Source organism: Myotis davidii, unplaced genomic scaffold, assembly GCF_000327345.1.
Source record: "Myotis davidii unplaced genomic scaffold, ASM32734v1 scaffold452, whole genome shotgun sequence".
In the NCBI taxonomy this organism is placed as follows: domain Eukaryota; kingdom Metazoa; phylum Chordata; class Mammalia; order Chiroptera; family Vespertilionidae; genus Myotis; species Myotis davidii.
Genome location: NW_006284245.1, coordinates 626,887 through 636,199, shown reverse-complemented (window position 1 = coordinate 636,199; position 9,313 = coordinate 626,887). Strand labels below are relative to the sequence as shown.

The 9,313-nt window shown below is 53.1% G+C and overlaps 1 long non-coding RNA gene across 1 annotated transcript; it reads right to left on the bottom strand.

Annotated features, from left to right (window-relative positions):
- Positions 1–8,992: 8,992 nt before the first annotated feature.
- Positions 8,993–9,307, bottom strand: LOC107184277. The gene is made up of 2 exons (XR_001515100.1): positions 9,126–9,307; positions 8,993–9,024 (listed from the first exon to the last, which is right to left on the bottom strand). It is a non-coding gene; the product is annotated as an uncharacterized LOC107184277 (long non-coding RNA).
- Positions 9,308–9,313: the final 6 nt, after the last annotated feature.

Below are 9,313 nucleotides of genomic sequence, written 5' to 3'. Positions count from 1 at the left end.
GAGACACTAACAAACCCATAGAATATTTATCTTTCCTTATCAAAGAAGTGGAAACCAAGATAAGGAATTCCGTTGTGCTGTTCAGGAGGCAAACACTTAAAGTGGTTTCCACACTCAGTGCCATGACCGCGCTCTGCGAGGGGAGGGGACGGGGTCAGAGACCTTGTGGGAAGCACCGTCTAGAGGTGTTTCTATCGCTGCTGCCCACAGTAGCTCTGCTTCTCGGAATCCATCCTAGGGAAGGGGTCTCCGCACGGAAAGGGCCTCAGCGGGAAGACGCCCGCTGCTTAACCGCCAAAGGAATTTAGAGACCCAGATGTCCAATTTGGAGAGTGGCTGGGGGAACTATGACACATCACCCAGATGGGGTATCAGTAAGACAGATAAAACAATTCTCAATAGTTACTTAGCCGCCTAAAAGGAGGCTGGGACATGGCACTGATGATGTGCTTGTAATGACTCCAACACGTGTGCATCTGGAGAAAGACTAGAGAGATCGGGCACAAATGAAAACACTTGGTTAGGTAGTAATGTGGGCAGGTTTTAAAACTTACCTTTTACTGTTATAATGCTGTCCGATACACGGACATTATAAATATCTCAGGGACATTTATATAAACTCACAAGTGAGAGAAAAATCCGTGGCCCTTGGTTACCCTCTGCGTCCTGAGGAGCACAGAGAGGCTGGAGGGCAGACCCTGAGCTGGCGCTGCTCTCCCTCGGCCTAGGCACTGTGGTCGCTGTGGACGAGAGCACGGCCTTCTCCTGGCCTGTGTGTGACCGGTGTGGCAGCCAGAGATTGGAACAGAGCCCAGAAGACAGGTAAGGGGCAGCGACTGGCCTGAAAGACCCCGGGGCGAGGCAGCCCAGTCCCAGGACCCCTCCTGCCTCCCTGTCCGGGGCAGCACCCCCGCCAGGGCCCAGGCCGGGCAGGAGCTCCGCAGCAAAGCCGTCTTCTGCGCCTCAAGGCAGAGGCTGCGGACACGGTCTTCTCCTCACATGGGGGTTTTCTCCATGTTGCTGCAGCTCGTTATCTTATAAAAGAGAAGCCAGGTTTGTCCTCAGTTGGTTTGTTATTAGGGGAAAAGCGAAAGCCAGGGTTCACATGAATAAAGAAGACGAACGTGGTGACTGACACCTTGTCCTCCGTGGGGCACAGGCTTCCCAGAGACCAGGGGACAGGTGCCCGGCTGTGCCCGCAGGGGCCCAGCACCCGCTCCACCGCCCTCAGAAGGGTCTTTCTCCAGTCAGTTCTCTGGCCTCCCACGTGGACTTTGTCACATGACAGATAGAAAAAGGCACCTTACTTTCCTGCTTCCTAAGAAGCCCAGGGCAGATGTCTCCTTGGCACCTCCTGGCTGGTTGGCATCATGTGTGAACGAGTGGTTGCTGGATCGTGCCTAAGAGACGAGCAGAGTGGGAACCACAGGTGGACTTGGCAGCAGGAAGGCGCATAGATGCTGACGACTGAAAGCAGGTTTCCCGTCCAGCGGAGAGGAGGCCTGCCTTCCCCTTGCCGGGCGCAGGGCTTCCCTTTGCTGGCCGGATGTTTGCTGTCCTCATGCCCAGCTGGATCCGCTGGATGAGGCATCCTGCTGAGGGCCCTGCCGGGTTAATGCCCACACACACCAGCCCGAGGGGGAAGCTGACCTTTGTCCCTCAGCGCAGGCCGGCCCGGCTGCTGCGGCCTATTTCAGGAACTTGGTTTTGGAAAGTAAATCCCCTGCTATCTCAGCACTCATTCGTGTCCAGGAAAATGTCTGTCCCCTGCTAGACGCTCATCCGCTTGTGTTCTGGCCCCGTCTTCCCTGTGTGCTTCCAGCGACAGAGGCGCCTTTTCCTGTGCGGACTGCTCCCGCGTGGTCACCTCTCCTGGCCTCCGACGGCACCTGCAGGTCTTCCTGGCCTGCCCCGCGCGGCCCCAGTGCACAGTGAGGGTCAAGGTAGGAGCGTGCGCCCTCCGTCCCTCGCGGAGCTGCTCTGGCTCCGGCCTGGGGCAGACTCGCACCCATTGCTCTGTCCCCGGGAAAAGGCGAAGGACTCACCCTCGGGAACAGTCTTCCCATGTCTGTGGCCTGAAAAGCCACGTCTGACTTAGGGCTTTGAGATCGGGGCCACTAAGAGGAGGCAGCGGTTCCTGTCTAACATGTGCGTCTCGGTCGTGAGTGTCAGCACCAGCGCTCTCGCCGGGAGCCCTAACCCAGCCCTGTGGCTGTCGTTGCAGCTGATGCAGAGCAGTATCTCCTCGCTCCTGAGGTTCGCCGCCGGGGAAGACGGGGTAAGTGCCCGGATGTGTGTTCTGTGCTCGAAGCCCCCAGCTAGCAGCTCTCCCCCAGATACAGACCCCGTGCCATGTGCTTCCCGCTCCGGCGGCCCCGCAGCACGCCTGCACGGGCTGAGTGCGAGACTGCACCGCGGCCTGGCCCTCCGACGGCTCTCATCGCCGGCAGATGCGCCATCTGCTAACAGGTCTTTCCTTTCTGGGGTCGGGGCTATTCCTGCTCAGCCATGAATCTGACCCCCAGGCCTGGGATGAGAGTAGAACAGGATTGAGATTTCAAGTCCCGCTGCTGTGGTTTCACATTAAGAGAACAGGATTGACTGAGATACACACCTGTGTGTCCCGTTTGAGTATTTGGTACTGAGCATTAGTTCTGAGAGTCACTACAGTGTGACCGCAAAGTGCTGCCCCTCCGAGAAAAGCACCACCTGAATACACCTTGGGGCCGAGAGTCCTCTTCTTCCCCAGAGCGGCCTCACACAAGGAGGCTGTCCTGGAGGCGCCGCCTCTGGCCGCAGCCATGGACCAGCACCGCAGTGGCCAGGGAGTTGCTGAGCCCAGAGGAGGGCACCGGGCTGACCACTGAGTGGTGCCAGGCACAGCCCCCTGGCCGGGCCGGGGTCCACATCGAGGGGCAGACTGGCCAGCTCAGGAGGTTATGGGGCCAGGAGCCCGATGGTGCAGAACTTCCTGGCGGGCTCTCCCGGCCCAACTCCAGCTCTGATTCCAGCAGCATCAGGCTGATTGGGTCCATCCCGTGGAGGCTGCCCTCGGCCCGCCACCTGCTGCCCACCCTCCTGCCCTCAGAGGGGCGGGCAGCACCAGGAGGCGGAGCAGCGTCACGTTCTTGCATCTAAACTCTCAGTTTGGATTACGTTGGAATGTGGATCAGCCCCGAACAGAACCTGAAAGAATCACTGGTCTGACCACGGTTCCCGCGGATTTCAGGGCAGAGTCGCCTGTGGAGCTATACAAGGGTTTCTGGCTCCCTCCCCAGCATAAGCCCACCAGCCTGGGCCTGTCTCTTTAAAACAACTCAGTGACACCCCCTCACCCCCCTTACCCCTGTGCTAAACAAGGGGTTGCAGTGCCAATAGGGGTTGGTGTTTAGACGAGGCTGCAGGAGGGCTTATAAACAAGTATTCCCTGGTCGATTCAAAGTAGAGTGTAAGTAAGTAATTACAGTGGCCCGGGAACGGCTGTTGCTTTTCTCACGTTGCCTGTTTCATCTCCCTAACCACCCCGGGGGCAGGCTCCACACTGGACTGCAAGGGAAGCAAAGGGTCGCAGGGCTCACAGCCACTGTTTTGTCGGGTGCAGAGAGAGAGGCCTCGCTAGCCCAAGTGACCACTTAGCCGAGGCCGTCGCCAGCCCAGACTGCGGAGTGGGGTCGGGGAAATGGGCTCATCTGTGTGTGTCTGTTCTTAGTGAAGTCTGTGTGTTTAATGGGTGATGAGTTAGCAGCACCTCGTTGCCTCATCTCTGGGCGCTTGGGGGAGAGAAGAGAGGAAGAGGGAAGGGCGTGGTCCTGGGTACAGCCGGGATGGGAGGTTTCTAAGGCGGGGCTTTCAGTGGGCGCTAAAGAGAACAGAGCTGGGTTATCAGGGAAGTGGAGAGGGTTGGGGGAAGTGTTGGTAACACTCTGCTTAAGGAGGACACATAGGAAGATGAACCAAACCCACAACCTAAACAAACCAAACCAGCAGCCCTTGGGAGTGCTGCACAACGCACCTGCTGTTCCACCCAGACAGGCCCAGGTCCGCCTGCATTCTCCGGGCGGCCTCCGCGAGGCCTGCCTCCCACTCGGTCCTGCAGCTCCCACCCAGCGGCCTGCCTCCTCCGGGCGGCCTCCAGGAATGGACAGCTACTCTCCACAGGAGCGGGGACCAGGGGAGGTCTGTAGGAATGCTCTTATCCATTGATTTCCTTCTGATGGTACTGCCCACACATCAGACTCCGCAATTGCAGTGCTTTTATGAAAAATCCTAAAAGAGCTCAAAAGAGCATGTGTGTGTACTTGAGTGTTCATGTGTGTGTCTCGTACAGCTGTGTGTGCTAGAGTGTGTGCATTGGATGAGGGGCGCCGGTTGTGATAGCTTCAGGTGCCAACGTTGCAGGTACTCTCAGAGCTGACACCAGGAAATAAGGCAAATGCCAAGCCTGAGGGGCATCTCAGTGAACTCGCCCCTACCGCCAGCGCTACTCACAGGGGACCAGTGCTTCACATCTGACCCGGAACGCAGCTGGCGGAGGATGATTAAAAGGACTGTGTGTGTGCCTGGCTGGTGTGGCTCAGGTGGTTGGAGCATCCGATTCCTGGTCAGGGCACACACCTAGCTTGTAGGTTTGATCCCTAGTCAGGGGACGTATGGGAGGCAACAGGTCCATCTCTCTCTCTCTCTCTCTCTCTCTCTCTCACACACTCTCTCTCTCTCTCTCTCTCTCTCCCCCCCCTCTTCCTATCTCTCTAAAATCAATAAACATATCCTCAGGTGAGGATTTTTTTTTTAATTTTTTTTTACAAAGGACTTACGTGTAGACATCAGCCATGCGTTTTCCAGTCTGGATTCTATCTGTTTTCTGTGTGAATGCACATTTGCCAGAATCCAGAGAATCACATAGGACTTTCTGTGGAACCATAACTCCATGCCCTGGAATGAAGGCACTGCCTCTGGGTAGGATACATGAGTGTACGTGTTCCGCCTTCGCTTTAATGGGGTCCAGCGACAGGAGAGAGAGCAATGGGATTGCTGTCCTCGTACATGTCAGTGCGTTCACTGTAGCACTGCAGCGACATGGAACTCGGACTTCGTTTCCTTAGCTTTCAGAAAAAGAAAAGTTAAAGGAAAATATATCGTACCTTTTAAAAATAGAGACACATTTTACACATACGCACATATACTAGCACATTTATATGAGAGTACAGATGCATTTGTTGGTGTGTGTGATTTTTACCTACCTGTATTAATTGCCACCAAATATAAAGTATGTGCAATTTAATCTTTGTTTATAAATGAGTTGTTATTGAAAACGGTAGCTGCCAAACCTGACATTTTTTAAAGTGGTTTTTTGATGACTTTTTTCAAGTCAGAATTCCGTACTTTCACCCCAAGTAAAAGTGGAGGAATGCCTGGGTGTCTGTGTCACACACACACACACACACACACACACACACACACACACACAGCATGCAAGGCGATTAAATGGCCAACAGAGAAGTGGCTGTTGTCGTCTCCCTGCCCAGCCCGGGGTGGTGGCGGCTTCTGCACACCCTGTGCTCGCTGTCCAGACTGGCAACCTGGCAGCTCCCGGTCACTGCCATCTCGGTGGCAGGCCCTTCGTGGCCTCGCAGTGGCCCTCAATGAGTGACCAGGGATGGGCTTAAAGTTGACGTCTGTGTCACATATGATCCCAAGTGCAGACAGACCTTTGCCGCCATTGTTGTCAGATATTTTAGCTCCATCACTTCCCAGCAGCTCTCCCTCCCCCGTCACTCCATTCGACCACTCTGTTGACCTTACACGAACTTTTCCTGAGCAATGAAAACTCTTTACAGATCACACTAGTATGTTAGGCATTGCCACCATGCCCGCCTCTAGCAGAAGGAAGGGGTCACACCCAGACCAATCCTGATATTTCCTGCTTCACAACAAACCATCTCACAGCTCAGTGGCCTCCACACTTACCTGTGCACAGGCCTGTGGGCAGGACGGGGTTCTGCCAGGACAGCTCATCTCGCTCCAGTGGGCGTCAGCTGGGGCCAGAGGCTGAGCTGGAGCCCCAGAAGGCCTTCGGTTCCCCCTGGCTTTTGTGCTCCACATGGCTGGGACCTGCTCCAATTGGCTGGGACCTGCCCGGGCTCTGGCCAGATACCCACACAGCATGTGTCTGGGTCCCCAGAGAGGCGGGCAGAAAGCGCCGGGCACCTTTCCTGGCCACACTTGGGACAAACTCAGTGCCCTGTCCACCGCTGTTCCAGAAAAGCGTCCCTGAGCCCAGCTTAGACCGGTGAGGGCAGTGGCGCTCACCTTCGATGGGAGGGCACCGAGAAGCACAGACATGGGCCTACTTTGTAAGACATGCTGAGCAATGCCATTGTCGGGATCTGTCAAGGGTCTGGCTCAGAGAAGTGAGATACTCCTGATGTTACTCTGCAGGTGGCAGCAAAGGAGCTTCTGAAAGAACACGCTACTCCTAGGGCTTCCGTCTCCACGGCCAGAGATGCGTGTATCCCAATGTATTTAGCCCACCTCGGCCCCAGGGAGAAATGTTCTGAGGTTTGATCTAGAGCAAGCATGTTAAACTCGCAGGCCGCATGCCTCGTTTATTTGGCCCGTGGTAGCTTTTGAGTTTGACATGCTTGATCTAGAGAGACTAATGAGAGCCTAATGAGAGCATACCACACCTTCCTAGTCTGTGTTTCCATCAAGAGATGAAACTTGGCCAAGATGAACTGACCGCCATAAAACAGAACCTGAATAAAAAGCGTCTTACAACACTCAGTGTGAGTCTAGAAGAAATAGTATCCCACTGAAGAGGGAAGTTTAGGGGCAACATACCAGAGAATCCTTTGACCAGAAGTGTTGCTAGATTGGGGAAGTGTCCCAAAGGAAGTGGGAGGCAGCTGCAAGCAAGATGCGCGCCCAGCCCCAGCGCTCTCAGCGAATAAACAGGGCTTGTCCCCGTGCACGTCCTCCGCTCCTCTCCAGGGCAGCTGGCTGGGAGAGGCTTATCGTTGCATCCACGAACAAACATCAACATTTTAAATGTTCTTGTGTAAAAACATGATTCTGTTTTCAGAAAAAAATTCATTCCTTCACTTGCCATAATAAATCACAGCCCTTTTTTTCTTTTTTCTTTCTTACCCATGTTGTTCTCAACTATTTGAAGTCGTGTTCTGTGTTCTGTGTTGTTGGGAGCAAAACATGCAGGGCTATTTGCCGTAACCAGCATGCCTTTTATCCCTGCAGGGTTATGAAGTGAACAGCGTCATCGGAAAGGAGGTGGGGTGGCTAAATTGTTTTGTCCAGTCCATAACCACCCACCCGACCAGCTGCCTGGGATTGGAGGAAATCGAGCTTCTGGGAGAAAGGGCCTCTTCAGGCACCACTCCTTCTCCGGGGCGTCTGTGAGGGCCGGTGTGGCTGCCAGGGTGCTGCTGGTGGTTTGGTAGCTGTTAACTATGGGCAAAGTGAATGTATTTTATCATCTTGAAATGGAACTTATAATTTTTCTGGGGCACATGACAGTAAAATGGTTTTGTAAACTATAAATCAAAATACTTTTTTCTATATATTTTTATTACCTTCCTGCAAACTTAGGGACATAACTGTTAATAAAGCTTTATGTAAGCTTGAGGTCTTCGTTTTGTATTTATTTACCTTAAGCAATAGTATTAATGTAGCAGGAGAAACTGTTCAATTGCAATTTTAAAGTTTTTACATTTTTCCCTGATTCAACACGTTTTCTTGTAGTTTTTGTTTTAACATTGCCCCAAAGCATGCACTGCAAAGTTTAACCCTTCGTCCTATATTGTTATATTACTGTTCTGCTCCAATAAATGTCCAATCTAAGCATTTTGCACTTCAAGGGTTTTTGTTTGCCTTTCAGTATTTGGGGGAAATATTTTAGAGAGCTTTATCAGAGGTACAAAAATGTTGTCCACCAAGTGTGACTGAGTTAACGAGTGTGATTACAGGGACACTGAACAGAGTGTATAGTTAGCTCACGGATAGCCAAGCTCAGACTGAAGAGGGGTGGGTTGTTAACACTGCGTTGTTGGGAGAGATTTAAATTAACACCATGAATTTATTAGCTGTGGGCACTAAAGGTCCTGTTTTCTCCCTTATAACGATATGGTCACGATGGGCCATCGTTAATTACATAATATAGACGCAGTACTTGACATGAAGAGTGCCTAGTGCCCGCTTTCACTGGGGGGAGGCAAAGGGCTTTATGTGTTTGTCCAGATGACCCTCTGGGACATAACACTGTGGGCTGTCCCTTCATCTACGTTACTATTGTGCATTCATGCGCACGTTGGAAATCTCCATGCCACTGTCCGGGAGACGGAGGAAAGTGAAAGCAGACCCACAAAGGCCAAGAACTCGGGCGTTTAGAATACCCCGAGCCTCCCTCTCCGCCCCCGCCCCCTCCAGCAGCCCACTCCGCTCAGGAGCCTCCGGATCAGCGGAAAGGGGGGCCGGTCCGTCTCCCCCAATCTGGTCCTGCGTTTGCAGCACCTTCCCCAGAACTTGGTAGCTTAACGCGAGTTTGGTCGCGCTTCGCTGAGCCTGGGCAAGTTCCACAAAACAGTCGGACGTAGACGTCAGCGTGTTTCCCAAGCAAAGCCGACCCTCTCCCTCCCGTACGCGCTCAGGCCCGCGGTTGTTCTGGCCTGGGTAGGAGCAGTTCCCTACCAGCATCAACCACCTCCCAACAAGTCACCATGTCTAAATGTGAACTTCTGTGGCTCAGCATAACCTGTTGTACAGGAGTAAAAGCAGTGACATAGAAAGGGTAATGGAAAAGACAAGAAGCTTAACTATTCTCATCCTGATCTAGAGTGTGCTGATTAGGTATCATCTAAGTCAACAGTTACAACCCTATTAATACATGTAAGCAGGTGGGTCCCTAATGTCATCACAGAGCCTTCCCCGCGGGTCTGGGGCCCCAGCGAGCGGGCGCCGCCGCGAACACAGGAAGCAGGGGTGGTTTCAAATACTTCTTTATTCTTACCAGTACTGTAAAAATTAATATAAAAAAGTGAGCGTGCTCAGTCTTTTCCTCTTATCTACAATACAAAGGATTGTCTTTTAAGTCTTTTGTTTTCTTAAAAAAGTACCTTAGCTGCATCAACAGGAGTAAGATGTAGAAAAAGCTACCATATAAAAATAACTTAAGGGAAAATAAACAAGTACAGCTTCTCTCCAGGGTCAGTGGTGGCAAGTCCAGGCCGCGGCTCCCTTCCCCTCGCGTCCCCGAAACGGCGGCGCCGGCGGCTGCGGCGGGCAGAGGGCGCTGGGCTCCGGG